This window comes from Canis aureus, chromosome 4 (assembly GCF_053574225.1).
Source record: "Canis aureus isolate CA01 chromosome 4, VMU_Caureus_v.1.0, whole genome shotgun sequence".
NCBI classification, from domain to species: Eukaryota; Metazoa; Chordata; class Mammalia; order Carnivora; family Canidae; genus Canis; species Canis aureus.
Window position 1 is genome coordinate 67377871 of NC_135614.1, and position 21256 is coordinate 67399126.

Genomic DNA, 21256 nt, shown 5'->3' on the forward strand with positions numbered 1-21256 from the left:
AAGAACAGCTGGTGCAGAGATGCTGAGATGGGAACCTGCCTGCTGGGCTCAGGAACCAGGAAGGAGGCCAGTGACACTGAAGGAAAAGATAGATGGTGGAGAGTAGAAGGAAATGGGTTAGGAGGAAAAGGAGCCAGAATTTGGAGGTTCCCAGAGGCAGTTGCTAGGATTGTTAAGGCTCTTAATAGTCTGAGAGGAATGGGAAAGCATTGGATATTTCTACTCAGAGGAAGGTCCAAGTATGATTTAGGTTTTAAAATAATTACTCCTTGTATTAGGCAGTGATGTGCTTAAACAACAGAAATTTATTCCCTCCTAGTTCTAAAGACTGGAAATCTGAGATCAGGGTGACAGCATAGTTTGGCTCTGGTGAGAGCTCTCTTCCTGGCTTGAAGACAGTTGCCTTCAGAATGCCTGGGTGGCTCAGTTGGTTAAGGATCTGCCTTCTGCTCAGGTCACGATCGCATGGTCCTGGGATCAATCCCCACATCAGGCTCCTTGCTCAGTGGGGAGCCTGCTTCTCCCTCTGCTGCTCCCCTTGCTTGTGCTCTCTCTGACGAATAAATAAAATCTTAAAAAAAAAATGGAAAAGATAGCTGTCTATAATATCCTCACATGGCAGCAAAAGTCTGAGTTCGCTGGTATCTTTTACTATAAAGAGAGGCCTATCAGATTAGTGTCCTAAGCTTAGGACTTCATTTAACCTTAATGACTTCCATAAAGGCTCTGTCTCCATATACAGTCACATTGAGGGGTACAGTTTAAACATGAATTTTAGGACATAATTCAGTCCAGAATACTATGGCTGATTAGGAAATAAAGATTGTGGAGGGTCAAATTTGGAAGCAGGGAAACCAAGTTAGGAGATAATTTGCCATGTTTCAGGAAAGAGCTGATTGTGGCCAGCAGGGACAATAGCAACAATACTGAGAGTGGTTACAGATTCTCAACTGAATGTAGGTAGGAGAAAGCCTCCAAAATTTGGAGCCTGGAGAGTCAAATAAGAGAAGGCCTGTGAACAAAAGATGCATTTTTCCTTTAATCTCTTATCTTTTTACTGGGGTGGGCATTGGAGAGAGGGAGTTGATTTGGGAAGGAAATAAAATTTGTGAAACCTGAAATTATCTGTATGTGTTTATTTAATTGACATTCTCCTAGAAGAAAATAGATATTAAGATCTTCCCTATTAAGGTTGCCACTGGTCTTAGGTTTAAATTTAAATGTAAAATTATTAGAAAAAATAAAATAAAATAAAATAATTAGAAAAAAATAAGAGAAAAAAACCTGTAGGTGCTGGGACTAGACAAAAGTTCTTGGAGTTGACCAAAAGCATGATCTATAAAATGAAAAGTTAAGAAATGGGGCATCATCAAATTAAAACTTTTGCTTTGCCAAATACCCTATTAATATTAATATGAGCACTGGGTAAGTATGTAAGTGATACTTTATGTAAGTGATAAACCATTGAATACTCCTGAAACCAATATTGCACTATATGTTAACTAAGAATTTAAATAGAAATTTGAAAAAAATAAGTGAATAAAAACACCCTGTTAAAGGATAGAAAAGATAAGCTATAGAGTGAGTGAAAATATATACATATAATAAGCTAGAGTGAGCAAACCATATATCTGATCAACAACTAGTATCTGGCTCTGTCACTTTCACGTTCCTTATTTAGACCAGATTAATAGTACCCACTTTACAAATTTGTTACAGGGATATATGAGGTGACATACGTAAAATGATGCAAAACAACATTTGTTGAGTACCAAATACTTTATATATGTCAATGGTTTTAATTCCCTCAGCAACATATTTTAAATCAGAACTGATTTTCCTGAGAGGTAAGACATTTGCTCAAGCTCACAAGGGCCAGAACCAGCCTTAAGCCATGATCTCTGACCATGAAGACCATGGTTTTGTACATTAGAATGATACGCTGGAAGAGATCCAGGAATTCTTAAAAGGTAGTAATTCAACTTCCTAAGGCTGTATGTACAATTTAGTAATAATAGGAAATTGGGATAATATGAAAGTCACCTATAATACTAAGTATGAAAGAAAATATTTCAAAATATTGACCAGTTCATGATTCTTCCTATCCAAGAAGTAAGCAACACGAGAGAAACTGAAATATTTTCTCTTGGCCTAAAAATCTTATCGGAAATATAGGGATAATAGGACAGCATAGCAATGGTCAAGCCGAGTTTTAATTTTGCTAAGCTACTCAACATAGGAGATCACGGTGGAATATTTATAAATAATGTTAACATTATACCAGAGGAAAACCTAAATCAACTCAATTACATAGATTGTGGGGATAAGTGTCAGAAAGTTGACTACCACAGCAAATAATTATATTTCTAATTTTGCTACCATGAAATTTCAACTTTTATTATAATCAGGATAGAGTCCTCCACTGTGGGAGAAATACTCAGGGCTTTATTATCCTGCAAATCTAACAACAAGAAAAATATGATCAGGTTGGGGATCCCTGGGTGGCTCAGCGGTTTAGCGCCTGCCCTCTGCCCAGGGTGTCATTGATACTGGAGTCCCGGGATTGAGTTCCGCATCAGGCTCCCTACATGGAGCCTACTTCTCCCTCTGCCTATGTCTCTGACTCTCTCTCTCTGTCTGTGTTTCTCGTGAATAAATAAATAAAATATTTTTAAAAAAGAAAAAATGTGATCAGGCAAAGGATGATTTACTAAATGAAAAATAGAATTGGGATCAATTTTTATAGTACATATCAATAGCATAATGTTGCAGACAATTTCCCACAGAAAGTAAGGTTAGTACGTCAATCGAAAAAAATCACAAAGTTTATCGAATTCCAGAGCAAATTTTTTACCCTAGGCACAGACAAAGATTATAGGAATAAACTGAGGTGCTTTTCTTACTGATATTTCAGATCATGATTATAACATAGCACTAAGCTGTGGGATCCAGGAAATTTAACAAAAATCCCCTACCCCTGGACAAGCAGAGCAGGACTGATTCCATTTTGTGCTGCACCTGCCACCTGCTGTATGACCCCCACAAAACCTGCTTATTGCTTAAAGCCCTGCCGCACCCTAGTCAAGCCGCTGGGCACACCCTAATCGGAAATCGGCGCATAACAATGTAACCCTGCTTTGTGCCTGCCAAAACTGCGCACCAATGCTGACCAAAGTAATAGGCCAGCTCAAATGGATAGATACTATAGGGTTAGGTGTAATTCAATTGGCCACCTGCGTGTGGACCGACATGACTGTGCAACTTTCTGTGTATCCCATTGGCCACTGGCCCCTATAAAGCTGCTACACCTCTTAGTCTCGGGGTCCAAGTCCCTGCTCCACTGTGTCGGGTATACTTGGACCCAAGCTCAAGCTTGTAAATAAACCCTCGTGTGTTTGCATCGGTGTCGGCTCCTTGGCGGTTTCTCGGATTCGCAATCTTGGGCACAACAAGCTTTCATGTTATAATGATTTGTTCTTAGAAGGGTGAGTTGAAAAATAATCTGCAAAGTACCTTCCTGAGAACTTGAATAGTCTAAGTATGTATTTATCATTGGTGGTGGTGGCAGTGGTGATGGTGTGGTAGTTGAGCAGTACACAGATAGAGGATAGCTCTTGTCTTGACAAAGTATATATGTTGGCCATATTGATAACTGAAAATTTCAATTTCAAAATAACTAAAATGAGAACACGTGTGATTTTCACTTAAGATAAGTTTGATTAGCGAGTAGATAACACTTCAGATTTATAAGAGACTACTAATTCAAGATTCTCAATCTTCTTGGTTAGCTGCTTCTATTGGTGTTCTATCGATCAAAACTTGCTGCTTTTCAACATGTTTATGTAATTAATAATCAATGTTTACAAAGGTAAATCATAGCCACTGCAGAGGTTCAGTGGCTTTCTTGAAATCAATTTTTCTAAAATAATAAATGCCCAAGGTAAACAATTCAGAATCCAAAGGGTGGGCAGTGAAAATCTCTTCCTTCCTCACTCCCGGTCCTTCCTTTTCCTTCTCCTGAGGCAATTACTGTTAGCAGCCTCCTGCACATTCTTCCAAGAAATTATATTCCTATATAAGAATATCTACGTATACACACACACACACACACACACTCAAAAGAACATGTGAGATGCTATTTATTCTTGTTACTGATTGCCTATTCAAACCTGCTCCGAAAAGCTACTTCTTTCCTGCATCTTGGGGAAAATGTAAAGCAAGTTCTACTATTTTTTCTAGTTGATCTTAGGCAAGTCCTCCAGTTGCTTTTAGGAACAAAAATATCTTAATCCTGTAATTACATGCTCAGCTCAGTGCAATAAGAAACAGAAAAAAAATGCTGTCAACTTTATTTAAAATTCTATGTTCTCTTCATCCTTATCTCAGTCTGCCTAGGCTGTCTGCTTGCTGTAGAAGGAGGCTAGGGTGGGCTTCCTCTGTTTCCCCACAGAAGCTTCTCCCCCAGCTCACTAGGGTGCCAAGTTGTGAATCAGACACCAGCCCACTATGTTCCCAAATGCCAGAACCACCAGTACTAATCACCAAAGGGTCCCATTAGAGGGTCATTTTCTAGCTAAGCTGGAGATAAGGAAAAATCATCTCTCCTGCCCCCTCAATGATGAGGTCGGTGGGGGAGACTCTCATTATATCTTCTCAGTCCTGTGTTTTGGGTTGAGGGGAGGGAGTCAAAAAATACAAAATCATGTTTCATAAACTTCTTTGCAATTCCTGCGTGGGTAGCCTAGCAACTTACCTAATATGGAATTAGTTGGTACCTCATGTTTTGGGGCTTCAGCTGAAAATAAGACAGAAATAGTTATATATACACACAAATACATACATATGTATATATAATATTATTATTATTATTATATACAATATACAAATAGTATAGTATATGTTATAATGTTATGTATGTCTGTGTGTATATATGAGAAAATGAGAGAGAAATGGGGTGGAGGGGAAAGAGATACCCTCTTTTTTGAAATCTTTTTGGGTGTATCATCAAGGAATCAAATATTCTCATCATAATTTTTGAGTTTTATTATATTCTAATACAAGCATTGATCACCCACAAGTATGTATGGTCATATTATAAGAATAAACACATTGGATTAATCAAATCACCCATTTCCCCAACTGTTGCCTCATTAAGAAAGTCACTGGGGAAAGTAATCTTTCCAGAACATAAAGGTAATCTTCAAAAAGGGAAACTCTTGACCCCCTACTCTTTTTTTTTTTTTTTCCTTCCTGGACTGAAGATGCAGGAAGACATTAACTGTCAGGATAAAAGCCTCATTCTAAGAGTGGATAAAAAGCAGAAAGAGGTGTTTGTGGGACATTAATATCTTCTTTAAGTCATGCACTAGCTCAGATGCTTGCCTCCAGACTTCTTGTTATGGGAGGGCAAAAAATGAGCAATACTGGTTTATTGCTATGCTACAGATAATGTTTATCTGCAATCTGTTTTTTTTTTTTTTTTTTTTTTTTACTTTTGGCTTCAGAGCAGCAGACCTGATCATTGCCTCCCACAAAGCTCATAAAGCTATAAATATTTTAATATTGATGCTTATATAGAGAGAAAACGTATGATGATTTTTTTTTTCTGTTTGAGGAGGATTTGTTTTAAATAAAAAGAATTAATCTCATACATACCATGAACAGTCCTCTAGGGCAATAGATAAAATTGTAACACTTTTTTCCATAGCTTCATGGTATGCATTTGCCATAATTTATTTAGGCCATTTCTTGGATGAACATTCAGGTTAATTCATTTTTTCTAATTTCTTTTTCTTTTTTTTTTTTTTTTACATTACAAGCAATAGTGTAATAATATATACTTTTTTAAGGGTTTTATTTATTCATGAGAGACAGAGAGAGAGAGAGAGAGGCAGAGACACAGAGGGAGAAGCAGGCTCCTTGTAGGGAGCCCGACGCGGGACTCGATCCCAGGTCTCCAGGATCACACCCTGGGCTGAAGGCGGCACCAAACCGCTGGGCCACCAGGGCTGCCTGGTAATAAATATTTTTAAGTACTGATGCTTTTATTTTTGTGAGCTGGACTCTGAAAAGTGGAGTTTCTGTGACACAGGTAATAATGCATTTTTATTTTTAGACATCTTACCAACAAGTTATGCTCCTACTATGTTGTGCATAAACTGCACGTTTTCTCATATTCTCTCCATATTTGCCAAGGTATACAAAATGTCACCATTCTTTAGCATATCCACATATATCTCCCATAATGTAAATTCCACGAGAGCCAAAATCTAGATTTTTTTCACAGCTATTTCCCTAGCGCCAGGAGAATATATATTTCCGTAGTAAACAAATAGGAAGGGATCTTATCTCTAGGTGTATTCTTTTTAAACACATACATATACCCTAAGAATAATAATTAAATGACCCTTCAACATTCATGTGCCATATAGATTATCTATTATGTTGTCTACAACTAGCTAAGAGAAGATCTAGGCATAGAATGTCTTTACGACATATTTGGTGGTGGTGAGGTAAGCAAGATGGAAACCTTTGGAGACATGAAAAACAGCCCAAGGAAAAAAGGTCTGTCTGGTTGGAGAATACGGCAGGAGCTTCTGATTCTTTCGGTGGCCACATGAATATGCTGCCCTCCTTGGCAGAGATGAGGCTAAAAGGGGAGAAAAGTGGGATGCCTGGGTGGCTCAGTGGTTGAGTGTCCACCGTTGGCTCTGGTTGTGATCCTGGGGCCCTGGGATCGAGTTCCCCTTGGGCTCCCCATAGGGAGCCTGCTTTTCCCTCTGTCTATGTCTCTGCTTCTCTCTGTGTCTCTCATGAATAAATGAATAAATAAATAAATAAATAAATAAATAAATAAATAAATAATAAAACCTGGGAAATACAAATAAAAACCACAATGAGATACCACCTCACACCAGTGAGAATGGGGCAAATTAACAAGGCAGGAAACCACAAATGTTGGAGAGGATGTGGAGAAAGGGTAACCCTCTTGCACTGTTGGTGGGAAAGTGACCTGGTGCAGCCACTCTGGAAAACTGTGTGGAGGTTCCTCAAAGAGTTAAAAATAGACCTGCCCTACGACCCAGCAATTGCACTGCTGGGGATTTACCCCAAAGATACAAATGCAATGAAATGCCGGGACACCTGCACCCCGATGTTTATAGCAGCAATGTCCACAATAGCCAAACTGTGGAAGGAGCCTTGGTGTCCATCGAAAGATGAATGGATAAAGAAGATGTGGTTTATGTATACAATGGAATATTACTCAGCCATTAGAAACGACAAGTACCCACCATTTGCTTCGACGTGGATGGAACTGGAGGGTATTATGCTGAGTGAAGTAAGTCAATCGGAGAAGGACAAACATTATATGGTCTCATTTGGGGAATATAAAAAATAGTGAAAGGGAATAAAGGAGAAAGAAGAAAAAATGAGTGGGAAATATCAGAAAGGGAGACAGAACATGAAAGACTCCTAACTCTGGGAAACGAACAAGGGGTGGTGGAAAGGGAGGGGGTTGGGGGTGACTGGGTGATGGGCACTGAGGGGGGCATTTGATGGTATGAGCACTGGGTGTTATGCATATGTTGGCAAATTGAACTCCAAAAAAAAAAAAAAAATTCTCAAAAAAAAAAAAAAAAGATGAGGAGAAAAGAGTAAGTGGGGCAAGCTTATGGAGCCAGTAGTACAGTGTCTCACTCACCTCCAGGGCAAACTGCAAGGGGTTCAAAAAACTCAGTAATCAACATAAATAATATTTTAATTAAACATCCTTAAAAATCAAAATTAATATAAAAAAGTCAATGGTGAACAAACTATGAAAATTTTAAATAAAGACAAGATCAACAGAAGTGCTGACATACTCTTAGTCTATTCAGAGAGAGTCCAGAAGTGAGCCCTCACAGGAATGCATACCGTGATTCCTTAAAACTAAGCCGGTGAGTTTCCCTTCATCCTATTTTCCATTTGCCTGTTGTTTCTGGTCCTTCCTCCCCAACAAGGACTTCTTAAGAGGACACCAATGAAATTGAATATACTGTTTTTTAGGAGGAGAGGGGCAGAGAGAGAGGGAGAGACAGAATCTTAAGCAGGCCTGGGGACTGGATCTCACAACCCTGAGATCATGACCAGAGCTGAAATCAAGTGTTGGTTGCTCAACCAACTAAGCCACTCAGGTGTCCAATGAATAGATTTTTTTTTTTAATATACAGGGCCAGATTTTAATATTGCTTAGTATTCCTCAAACTGATTGTACCCTAAGCACGAGGCTATATATTTTCCTATTTATTTGTCATTGAAATATGAACACGTCTGCAATATGAACTATCTCAAATCCAAACATATATTTCAAATGTTCTTTCAACTTACACAACACAATGTTCCTTAACTTATGCACATGGCAGTAATCTGTTATATTTAGAACATATGGCTACATTTGATACATCAAATGTCTTTTGCAAGTGAAGTCATCATCTCAGTTTTATGGAAACTTGTCTGCAATATGACATAGGGGAAAAACAATGATTCTCCTCTCATTATTCATTAGACTTTTTTCATACTCATATCAATCTAAGTTGGTCTAAACGTTAATTTTTCCTAAAATAACTCAAGTAGTTAGAACGGTCTTAACTTATAAATAGTTATCAAAGTGTGTTATTCATAGTGGGAAAGTAAATTGTTACCACCCTTCCGGAGAGTACTTTGGTGATAGAATTCAGCCTCCTAAGATGCCCATTACTTGCAACGTTGAGGAAATAATTCATAATTCAAAGAGAGTGGCTCAATATAATTTCAGAAATTAAATATATATATATATATATATACAACTTGTAAGGATGACCATAGGTCAACTGCTGCTCACTCCCAGGAAGAAGTTTAGCTGTGCCCAGATGGGGCCAGAGACTCACCTCTCATTGCACCATTACCGTCCACCCACCCCCACAGCAGATATAAGTCCTTACTCTTTTATCACAGTATTTAAAGATCCCAGAATGGTTCAACTGCATATAGGGTCAGTCCTCCCTCTAGGATTGCTAGTCTGTGAATCCTTCCACCCAGCTTCCTGGTCCTCTGCCAGCAACACTTTTCATCCTCTTCCCAATTAGTAGCACCTTCTACACTTTCTCTCCTGCATTTGCAACACCACTTTGCCTCTTCTTCTCCCTCCTCTATTTTATATAGTCATGCGTGAGAGGAAAAACAGCCCTGAGAAACATGGGTTCTATTTCAGGGTTACAGGAATCCAATCACTGTTTATCCTTCAGTAAAGTCTAAGGTGGAGAAAATGGTCTCAGGGTAAAAGTGAAAAAGGGAAAGGGGGAAAGACATCAAGAATAACTTGCTTGGCGCCTGGCAAATATAATCTTGGTTATTTGTAATGGGAAATTTGTGATTCTAAATAGTAAACATTGTAATAGCAAATATTTGTAATAGCAAAGAACACACACACAATATCTAATAACGGGACTGTTTCGATAAGTTGTAGTACATTTAAAATGAAAAAAATACTATGAAACCATTAAAGTAAAATTTATAAAATAAAATGCTTTTGAAATACAGATTAATTTTTAAAAAATCAAGATTTTTAAAAAGCCTGCAGAAACTACATGATCTAAAAAGAAACATGCACACATAGAAAAACCCAGGAAAAAAGGGCAGGGCCACCTGGGTAGCTCAGTTGGTTAAGCAGCTGCTTTGGCTCAAATAATGATCCTGTGGGGTCCTGGGATCTAGCCCCATGTAGGGCTCCCTGCAGGGAGGCTGCTTCTTCCTCTTCCTCTGCCTGCTGCCTCTCCCCCTGCTTGTGCTCTCTCACACTCTCACTCTTTGTCAAATAAATAAATAAAGTCTTAAAAAAAAAAAAAAAGAAGTGCAGTTAAAATGTTCCCAAATATTGAAAGCAGGTGATGAAATTATTGGTATTTTTCTTCCCTGTAATTTCTAATTTATCTTTACTGGATTTATCTTTACTCTTTCTTTCTTTTACAAATCAGAACAAGATTTAACTTAGAAGACATTAAGAGAAAAAGTAAGATATTACCAGAATCTGAATAGATGCCTCACATATTATTCCATGAGATGGCCAATTACTTGCTAAATATATCAGATTATATAGTAGAATTCTAATCCAAAGTGGAATTCAGGCCTACGATGTCAGCTGACAAAAATAAAGCAAAACAAAACAACAGAACGGTTGCAGAGGTTTCACAAGAAGACAGCAGGAAGAGGACTAAGATAAAAGGCACAATGTCATATCCAACCTGTCCACTCTACATCAGTGGGAGAGTAAATAGAATCTTAGACTTGCACCCACAAAGTGTCATGAATTAGAAAGTGATGTCCTTGACAGAGGAGCTGCTTCTTTTATAGCTACACCTCTAGACTCCCTGAGCCCAGCAGTCATCAGAACATGAAATCTTTGACGTGAGCTAAAGATTTGGGACCTGAGTTTATCCTTCATGTTGTAATGGCCATATCTTCTGTGTAGAGCCTCGTATGCCACATAAATTTTGCATATGATTTTTGAGGTGCTGGCCAACTATGACAGAACTACAAGCAGAGAAATTATTTCCTTTGGAAAAGTAACTGATGCAGCAAAAAATAAATGTAAGGGGTCAGAATGGAGGGATAGGAACTGTCAAGAGAAAAATGATGAGAGTCCCAACAAAGTTGGCTGAAGTGGTGGTAAAAAAAGATCTATAGAAGAGATTTTTTTTTAAGATTTTATTTTTTGTTAGAGAAAGACAGGGAGAGCAAGAGCGAGAGTGAGAGCAAGAGTGAGAGAGAGAGAGCACAAGCAGGGTGAGAAGCAGAGGGAGAGGGAGAAGCAGGTTCCCTGCTGAGCAGGGAGCTTGACGTGAGGCTCCATCCCCAGAACTCTAGGATCATGACCTGAGCTAAAGGCATACAATCAACTAAGCCACCCAGGTGCCCCTAGGAGAGAGATTTTGGATTTATAATTAATTGAACTTATAGGTGGGAAATAAGGGAAAATAAGTTTTCTAGAACAACTCTAAGAGAAACAATACAGACAGTAGCATAATTTTCCAAATGTGAAGGAAAGAATGTTTTTGTGGAGGGAGATGAAGAATCCAGTTTGGGATAGCCTCTTACCAACTGTTTGATATAGGATAATGGAACTCAGGACAAAGGACTAGGCTAGAAATACAAATGTTGGAGTCAATAAATAGGTGGTAGGTTGAAACCATGGGTATCGGTGAGATTGCCTTGAGACATTACAGAGAATGAGAAGAAAGTAGTTTAGACCTTAATGAACACCAATATTTTAGAAGTTGACAAATTAGAGAAGCTTCACCAAGGCAAAGGAAGACAAACACCTCCAGGGGTAGGGAGATGGACTGGAAAGAGTAGTTTAGTAGGAATCATACTAGAGAATCCTAAATAGTGTTGAAACCTGAAGAGAACTCAAATAAGAAACAGATTATTCCTATTGATATGAGAACAAAGAAGCCCCTACAAACATTAGTGAGAACGTAATTGTGGGGTGAACTGAGAACTAGTTTGCTCTTGGGTTGTACAGGTGAGGAAGTGGAGTCCATGAGTCCTTTTCAAAAATTGTAATTTAATTTTGAACACATGTAAGATGATATTAATAATATTTTTCTAAAATTTAAAGAATGAAACAAACAGCCAGGTATCCATCACTCAGTTCAGGAAGTAGAACATTACCAGTAGCTTTGTAGAACTGCCCCCTCCACTGAGACCCCAATCTCATCCCTCCTTCTCCTCACAGAGGTAGCCACTATCTTGAACTTTGTGTTTGCAATTCTTTTGTTTGCCTGCTTAGTTTTATCATGAGTGGATATGCTTAAATATTTACTCTGAATGTCCGCCCTGGACTTGTGCAGTGAACAAGTCCTGTTCAAGGTGGTCCTAGTTATGTATTCTTTAGTTTCAATGTTTAATGTTTTGGAACTTTTTATTTTATTTTTTAAAAGATTTTATTTATTTATTTGACACAGAGAGAGAGCACAACCAGGGGGAGGGGCAGGCATAGAGAGAGGGAGAAGCAGGTTCCCCATGGAACAGGAAGCCCAATGCCGATGCCAGGTTTGATCCCAGAACTCTGGGATTATGACCTGGGCCAAAGACAGATGCTTAACTGACTGAGCCCCCCAGGCACCCTGGAACTTTTTATAAATGGACTCATGCTATGTATTTTCATCTGTGATGAACTTTGCCATTCAACTGTAGGTTTCTGAGATTTATCCATTTTAAATGTGATCATTGTAGTTTGCTTTTATGTTATATAATATTATCTTTTGTGGAGAGACTTCAATAGGGTAATCCTCTTGTTGTTCGACATTTGCATTGTTTCTCATTTTTGGCAATTTCAAATAATCCTCCTTGAATGTACCTGAGCCTGCCCCAACCCCTGATCCTCTGACACTCACACAATACCTATTTTTGTTTGTGGAAAGTTTTCATTTATAACAGCCCCAACATATGCCACTTAGGATCATAAAAGAATATTCTCTAGAGCAGTGATAACATTGCTCTAATGTATGGCTATCAAACTAACAGTATCCTCCTGGGAACTAATGAGAAAGGTATATTTGGAAGCTTCACCTTAGATCCACTATAACAAACTCTGGTGAGTGGTGCCTAGCAATCCATATTTTAGCAAATGCCTTTGTTCACTCTGATGCATGCTAACATTTGAGAACCATTGCTTTAGAGTGGCAATCTGAGTCACGGCTGGAAAAAGAATTTATCCTATATGGAATACAAAGATTTCAATTAGCAGGCTGCTTACAGAGATGCAAGTAGGGTTAGGTGAGCAAACAAGGGATGGTGAAATACTCAGAGACTAGCAACAGGAAGTGGACATGCCCACCTCAAGTTCTGAATGGGCAAAAAAAGAAAGCACATTACCAGAGCCCCGAGAGACCTGTACTTTTAAGGAGGAACCACTTGATGGGACCTGTCATCTTGCGAAATCAGGTACAAAACAGGGAGGACATCAGGAAAAAATACCCTAACTTCTCCCTTCATACTCTTTATCCAAACCAGCTAGAAGCCAGTCCGCAAAGGAGCCCCAGGGCAGGCGATCTTCAGGGCTCAGCTTCCAGTACAGGGAGCATGGCAGAGAAGGGCAGAGAATAGATTTGGAAGCTGGGTGCAGATGGACAATAAGCAGTGCATATATTGCGAAGCCTGAACGAAAAGAAGGACAGAAATGGGAGCTGAGGCTGTCATTAATAGAAGCTGTAATTCAAAAGACAGATTGGGTATCTCCTCAGTATCTCCTCTTTGTATTTCCAATTAGAAGGACTGGAATAGTAGACAGTAGTTCCAGATGAGAAAATTTTAGCTTCATTGAACAAATATTGAGAGGCACCTGGGTGGCTCAATGATTGAGCATCTGCCTTTGGCTCAGGTGGTGATCCTGGGGTCCTGGGATTGAGTCCCACATCAAGTTCCCCATGGGGAGCCTGCTTCTCCCTCTGCCTGTGTCTCTGTCTCTCTCTGTATGTCTCTCATGAGTAAATAAATAAAATCTTTTTAAAAAGAATAAATAGTGCATATCATGTACTTCACACTGTATTAGGCACTGGGGATTCAGCTGTGAATAAAACAAAACTCTTGCTCTCATAAAGCTTATGTGCTAGCCCGGAGAGATAGAAAAAAAAAAAAAAACAATAGTTAATGCTTCACATGGTAGATTAACACTCCAGAGAATAATAAAGTAGAAGACAAGAGAACAAAGAATGATGATGGAGGTTGCTTTCTTATCTAAGTTGATCAGAAAAAACTTCACTAAGGGAGATTTGAGCAGAGAACTGAAGGGAATGGAAGAGTGAGCCTTGAAGGTATCTGAGGAAAGAGAGTTCCAGGCCAACAAGAGAGCAATTGCAAAGGTTCTTAAGGGAAGAGAGAAGGAAGAAGTGGCAAGAGACAATATCAAACATACCAGGTGTTACTTCCATTGTATTCATAGTTCCAGAAAGAAATCGTCTTGTTTATGATTGGTATCTAAGGTTAAGCCCTAGGCCTTCTTTCTGTAAAGAAATAAAGTTTTTATTAATTGCATGTTTACAGCAATGCAAATTCACCTCATAAGGTCTGGAACATTAAGAAACGGTTAAGAACTTTTTCTTTCTGTAAATCTTTGTTGTTGTTGTTTCTTATTTTTGGAAAGGGTGATATGTTCCATCCAAAGAATCCAAAAATATTTCATAATTTGAGAGTATTTCAAATGCGAAGAGGCTTTAAAAAAACCTTTAGAGTAGTTTTAGATTTATAAAACAGTCACAAAGATATTATAGAATTGTTTTTCATATTCCCCTCAACCAGTTTCTCCAGTTTTTAACATTTACATGACTGTGGTGCATATGTCACAGCTAAGAAATCAGCATTGGTGCATTTCTATTAACCAAACTCCACTCTATTTGGAATCCAATAATCTTTCCATACTGTTCTTTTTCTGTTCCAAGATCCAATCCAAGATATTACAGTACATTTAGTTTTCATTCTCTTTAGCATCCCTTGGTCTATGATAGCTTCCCAGACTTCCCTAGTTTCTCCTGACTGGGACAGTTTGGAAGAGTACTGCTCAGTTTATTTGGCAACTACCTCTTAAATGGGTTTGTAAGATATTTTCTTCATGGTTAGATTGGGGTTATGGGTTTCAGAGAGGAACATCACAGAAGTAAAGTGCCATTCTTATCAAATAACATCAAGCATAATGCTATCAACATGACAAATTTTTGTGATGATTTTAAATGAATTCAACAACAACTGAAAATTTGCATAGAGGATAAACACGACAAAAATATCTGGAAGTGCCAGGAGAAATTGGGTATTTTTGCAGTAAAACAATAGGATATATTCCTTAACTTTGCACACACACACACACACACACACACACACAGACACGGATACATTTTTGTATTTATGTATGTTTGCATATATGCGCTTTTTTAGAAGTAAAAACTAACCACAAGATGTCGCTATTAACTAATGTATGAGCAAGAAAGTTGCCTCAAGGAGCAGTTAGGTTTTGCAGGGCCTATGTGGTTAGAAACCATTATTTTTTAAATCTTGGTAATAATTAACCTCCCCAATGTCTCGATTTACAAAACCACTAGAGTGTTTTGAGTTTGGGATGCTACATTTTTTTCTCTGAGTTTCACAAAATATTTTTCCTTGAATTCACACCCAAGTACATTTATTTGGAAATTTAATTTAAAACAATATGGTTTGCTAATGAAGTTGAATGCTCTATTCCTAAATAGAAAACAAATCCACAGAAATCACTCTGAGGTTATATTATCCTTTTGAGCAGTAACAATAGTGTTATTTTCGCTAATGAACATTTCCTCGAGAAAAAATTTAATAGAAGATGAAAGAAGAGCATCATACAAGATGCTTACATAACTAGAATTGGTCTTATCCCCAAACAATAACTTAGAAATAAAATGATTAAATTTGTATCTTTTACTTTTCCACTACATAATTTTTAAAAATGACTCTGAAGGTAAAGTAGAAAGAAGTGTATTTTAACTCCCTGCTTCCAGCACGTCTATATTTAAACTTTCCTGGATATAACAGTTTTGATTTCCATAGCAGATCCCATAACTCTAACTCTCTGATGGTTGTGCTGTTTACTCAGTCTGTTTTCTCTAAAATCCTCTTCCCTCTTTTTCTTCTTTTCCTGACAGTACCTTTCACTTTTTCCATTCCTTGTGAATTTACGGTAGCCTTGTCCATTGTTGAATATAAATAATGACCAGAAAGTTCTTCCTGGTTGAGCTAGCTATCTACTTTTCTGTGGCCTTTACCCATGGGTCCTACTTTTGTCTTTGGGAACCACACAAGGCTAAATCTTTTCCTGCTTCTACATAACAGACTTTCAAATACTTTGTAACACTTATCATTTACTTCTCTAAGCTTCTCTTTCATTTTCCTAAACTCACTTGGACTTTTTGGCCATTTTAATATTAATACTACTTTTAGATCCTCATCATCTGGCTACTCTTCTCTGATCTTATAGACTTGCAGTAGTCTTAAAATATGACTCCCAGAAGTGAAATTTAATATGACAGACATAGCTGGAGGAGCCAAGAATGCATTGGGCCTGTTTGGGGAGCCTAATGACATCACTCACTTTATTACTTTATCAACCCTTTGTAAACCCTCTGCTAATGAAATACTGCCACCTGGGTTCCTAGTGGTCTGCTGAGTGTGTGTAAGCGTGTGTGTGCACATGTGTGTGCACATTTCTGATCCCCATCTACGCCTCTAGCCTTATCTTGAACCTTAATGCTTCTTATGTCTAGGCTATGGCTGACAAAGCAGAAGATGTTTGTCCTCTCAGCTTCATTTCCTCTTTTACTAACACAGGCCATGATATATATATATGTTTGAGATACAATTTTCTCTCTCTCTTTATATATATATATATATATATATATATATATATATATATATATATTTATGTGTGTGTATTTAATGAGTACTTATTCATGTGGAGTCTTTCCATGTGACTGTACCATGTGATCTGTACCAATAGTACAGAAAGGGAAATGTCATATTTGCTAGATTTCTTGTAATAACATAGCCAAAGCAAGTCAGGTGGAACTGGACTTGAAATCCCACATGTTTGAACTGTCATCTAGATTTAAATAAACCTATGAATTAATGAACTCTTTTATTTATTTATTTTTATTTTTTATTGTTTTAAATGAATTATTTTAGAATATAATACCTAGGCTTGATGGCCATAAGTAAATAGAAAACAATGGGGGAGTAGGATAAAGAAGTGGCTTAGAATGTAGGAATAAGAAACAGATGGACTGGTTTCAAGCCTTGTGTCTCCCACTTACTAGCTATGATACTCTGGGCAGCCCTCATATTTGGTTTGGTATCTACTCCCAGTGTCAGTGTAAGGGTTAATTGAGGTAAAGTATATAGGCTCTTAGCATAGCACCTGGTCTATAGAGTGCACTCAGTAAAATATAGCTATTATGATTAATAACAAACAGTTCTCAAATACGTTCGTACTTTCTGTATACATAGAATTGACATATATTTAAAGAAACACATTGATGGATTTACAGTAATACCGGAATACCTGGCCCTCTCTGTAATCCAGTTACTGCTTATGAAAAAGCTGTCAAGAATTAGAGAATTGGCTTCCTGTGATGGGTTAGAACTGTCTCACACAGGATTAATTTCTAACTGAAGCTCTATCAGCAATCTAACCAACTGACCTTCCCCCTTTCCTTAGTGTGGCAGTAGTAGCATTTGGCTCTGGTTTGTTTGACCACCAAATTTTAGTCTGCAAAGTGTTCTGAGAGAGCGGGTAGCTAACCTCTTTAGATTCTGGATCTTCTTTTTAACTTGGGGCTCTCCAAAAACTAAGACTTGCTGGAGGAAAATAAAAACTTTTATATAATATATCACACTTTATTCCCTCAGTCTCTTAGAAAATGACTCCATTGAAATCAAAGCCTCTGCATTGGTTCCTTTAAATGAAAACAGTTTAGACAATTTCAAAAGACTTTCACCATTACATCATTTCCATCCCCTGGGTGCATTTAAGTAGCCAGTTCAGCAGGAAATTGGATGATGAATTTCTCAATATCGTATTATAAACTAAAGATTCACTGACTTTCCTCCCATCTCCACTATCCATCGTTATCAATCTCTCTACAGAAAGTCATCATCTGGGCACGAGTCTTATAATACGTTGCCCCAGTGCAATTTGACTCTGGCACAGTGACAATTTCATCTTCACTGATAATCTAGTGATTTGTTCCCACTGATTTCTGTCAAAATGGGATACTAGACTATGTCATAATTATGATATAGATATGCTATTATGAGTTATGTATATTATTGAGTTATGAGGACAGCAGATTGAACCCTATTCACTTATAGGCTCTGTGGTACTACCAAGTTTAAATTAGCAATTTTAGAAACTTTATGAATTCTTTTAGCAATTTACTAAATATGTTCCATATTCACATGTATATTGTCAACTTACTTATACAGATATCCAGACTAGAGTCCCACCTTAGAGATCTACAAGATCTATGGTTTTCCCATGCTTTTCTTTTGATTTTACTCTATTAAAAAGACAATTTAATCATATACAGAGCCAACACCTTTTTTTTTTTTTTTTTTTTGCATTGGTATTTTGCACTGAAAGGTATGTTCTTAAGTCAGGAAATTTCTTTTTTTTTTTTTTTTTTTTTTTTAAGTCAGGAAATTTCAAATTTGGATTCATAGTGCCCTTCTTCTCCTGTCTGTGAGAACAATTTTTCCTTCTGAAAGGAATCTGTAGATTAACTTGAGAAGTAATACTTAAGAATACATTTATAAGCAACAAGCACAATCTCATTAAGTATCTTTAATTTAATTTCAATGTTATTGATTTTATCTGAAGGACACATTATTCTTGATTTTTCTGATGCACAAGACTGAACACAAATTACTGTAAACCTCACTCTCTGGCCTTTTCCCTCAGAGGATAGTTAAGGTCAGCAATGATGTATGTTCCAGGACATTGTGAGGAAGGAGAGTAAAAGGTCCTTGAAAAGCTATCCCCTTCACTTGTCTTCTTATAATTGGAGATGTGGGGGTAATGATCCACCAGCTTGGTTGCTGGCTCTGCGTCTGTGAATCTTCACTGGAGCTCAGCACAATCTGAGCATTGGGACAGATTCTCTGTGGGAGTTGGTGGAAGTTCATCACTCAACCCTGTGGTTAGAGATCATAAATGTTCCAGGAAAACATCACAGAGGACTGGGCCTGTTGGCTAAGTGGCCCCAGATTCTCAACTGGCTCCTTGACATCAGTGAAAGAATATGGGTTCTAAAACATCATGCCTTTGCAATCCAACGGATCACTAAATAATTTATATTAGGATGTTAACTCAGCTTCTAAACTTGGTGAATACCAGGAGTGGTATGCTGACTTACAATTGGAGGACAGATCTAGCTTTTACTTAGCGTTTTGTTCTCTATAAGACAGCTAAACAAAAGAACTACAAACTTTGACATATGAATATAAAAATGGGTACTTATATCACAATCAATTATAAATTGGTGGGAATGTGAAGGGTTTGGATGATTAATTTCCTCATGTGCACATGCCTTTGTAATGTTATAAAATTGACGTGATTTTCCAAAGAAAAGCATATTTTTCTTCCTGCTGAGCAGATCTCTCAGATTTTGCTCATTTATGCACAATGGACATCACTAGGGAATCTGGCTGAAGGACTCTCTGCTACTAATGACTTTGGATCAGGATATTTCCTTGAAATTGATATTGGAACTGGGAATAATCTTCAGTTAATGTCTTGAGTTTAGAAGACTTACTGGATTTGCAATGGCTCATTTTAATTTGCAGTTCTAGATGATTCCCATGGATCATCATCAAAAATTGTGTATTAAAACTCTGTTACTCAACACTATCAACATATAACTATGACATGGATTACAAGCCCTCCAATGAGGTAGAATGGATGGGCTATGGATCTATTTCTACATCAAAACTTAAGCACGGACTGAACTATGGTAATGCCAGCAGCCAGTCAGTGACCTCATCTTCGTTAGTGCCCCCCACTCCCCTAGTGATTACATAGACAAATGTAGTTTTACCCCCTTCCCCCTTCCTGTCCATCTGCCACATATTCACTTTTCACCAGCACTTAATTCTCTATCAAAATATTTTTCCAGGATGAGAAAAGAACCAACTTCCAGGCAAGAGAAAAAAGAGAATGAGTGATTCTAGTTAATGACTTCCAGATAAGAATTTGCTTATTTTCCTAATGGCCTACTGTGTCCTGCTAAGCTATCATGTCACAAACAGAACAGATAACTTTAATGGGAGAACTGCCTAAGGATCTTGGGACATAGCCACAGCACCTCTGTCTACATAAAATATTTTTTTAAATAAATTAATTAATGGGAGCTACAAACAAGTGGAATCTAAGAATAATAGAACTAAGTCTTCAGGCAAAATATTTTTACAACATGTGAAATCAATAAAAGTAAAATCTCTAAAGACTGAATGCATAATCTTTTGCCTATCATGAAAAAACATTTTCTGTCCATAGACGACAGTGTGGAGAAAGATGTGAATGTAGTGAGAACACAGTTGTTCACTTGAAGGCAGGATTGAGAATTCCAATCTAGACTTGTGTCATTCCGACATCTTTCTGCTGTTTTCTGCCATGATTATCTGAGATATCTCCCAGAGTAGCCACTAATATGAAACCCCTTCTAAACAAAATGTGAACACTAAATAAACAGTAATGGTGGTCTTTAGCTTACCACAGTGGTCTGACCACATCAAATATGAAGGAGTAGGTGGTGTCCAGTATGCTGTCAAATAACAGAAAATAATCTGTTGCTGAAAATAATAAGTGGTAGAGGAAGAGATCCCCAAATTGTTTCACCCCCATAATAATAAATGAAATATAGAAAACTATTAATAAAAACATAATAGTAGACCAGGGATATCATTTAAGAAAAACATTTCAATATATTTTATTATAATTAAGTTATAGAGAGAAAAAGTAAAACATTGGTTACCATTTTCAGAACTCCTCTAGCATGGAGAGTACCTCACCTGCCATTAGGAACATACTTATTTTTGCCTGCTTTTATCAATCTGTAAATGATGCCCGGGGTGGAAAGAGAAGTCCTACTTTAAGGAGATATTGGGGTTAATGTTTGCAGAGTGGCTTATTTGCCTAGAAATTTTTTTTAAAAAGTAAACTACAAAGTATTATTATAGCATTTGTGGCATATAAGCCTATAATTAAAGTGACCACATATTTTCCATAAACCCTCCTTTATATTCATTTGGTCCTTTACAAATTTTTTTGCAAGTTCATAATTTGAAGCTAAAACTTTCCATGTTCTACATATTAGTAGCTTGGAATCACTTAAAAATTATTCAGACAAGTTTGAATTTTGGTAATTTGTCTGGGATAATTTGAAAGCCGCTGATGTTTCTATGCAAGACAAAAAGAACTCTACATTTTGGATTAGACCTTAAAATCAAGTGTAGCATGCGAGAAACCAAAAGGAGCTTATATACAGTTGGAAAATAACAGTTTAATGATAATAATGTCATTCATAGATTAAAACCATGATCTAAACATGTTCTGTTGGAAATTTTACTTTGGAAATGCATTCTTGATACTTGGATCAGTTCCTCCTCTCTCATTTGACTTACTACCTCATCAACAGGCTGTTTGAATGCTGTACAGAAAACCTAG

At 37.4% G+C, this 21256-nt stretch overlaps 2 long non-coding RNA genes across 5 annotated transcripts in view; one reads left to right on the forward strand and one right to left on the reverse strand.

The window, feature by feature from the left end:
* The window catches only part of LOC144312895 (uncharacterized), a 48580-nt gene that overhangs the window by 2761 nt on the left and 24563 nt on the right, over positions 1–21256 (forward strand). The gene's annotated exons all lie outside the window — the stretch shown is intronic.
* The window catches only part of LOC144312894 (uncharacterized), a 43362-nt gene continuing 22391 nt past the window's right edge, over positions 286–21256 (reverse strand). The window contains exons 4-6 of one of the 2 annotated variants that reach the window (XR_013378542.1): positions 13934–14021; positions 4754–4795; positions 286–571 (exon numbers count right to left, since the gene is read on the reverse strand). This is a non-coding gene — a long non-coding RNA (uncharacterized LOC144312894). The remainder of the gene's footprint in view (positions 572–4753; positions 4796–13933; positions 14022–21256) is intronic. The other variant, XR_013378543.1, reaches the window with a different exon arrangement.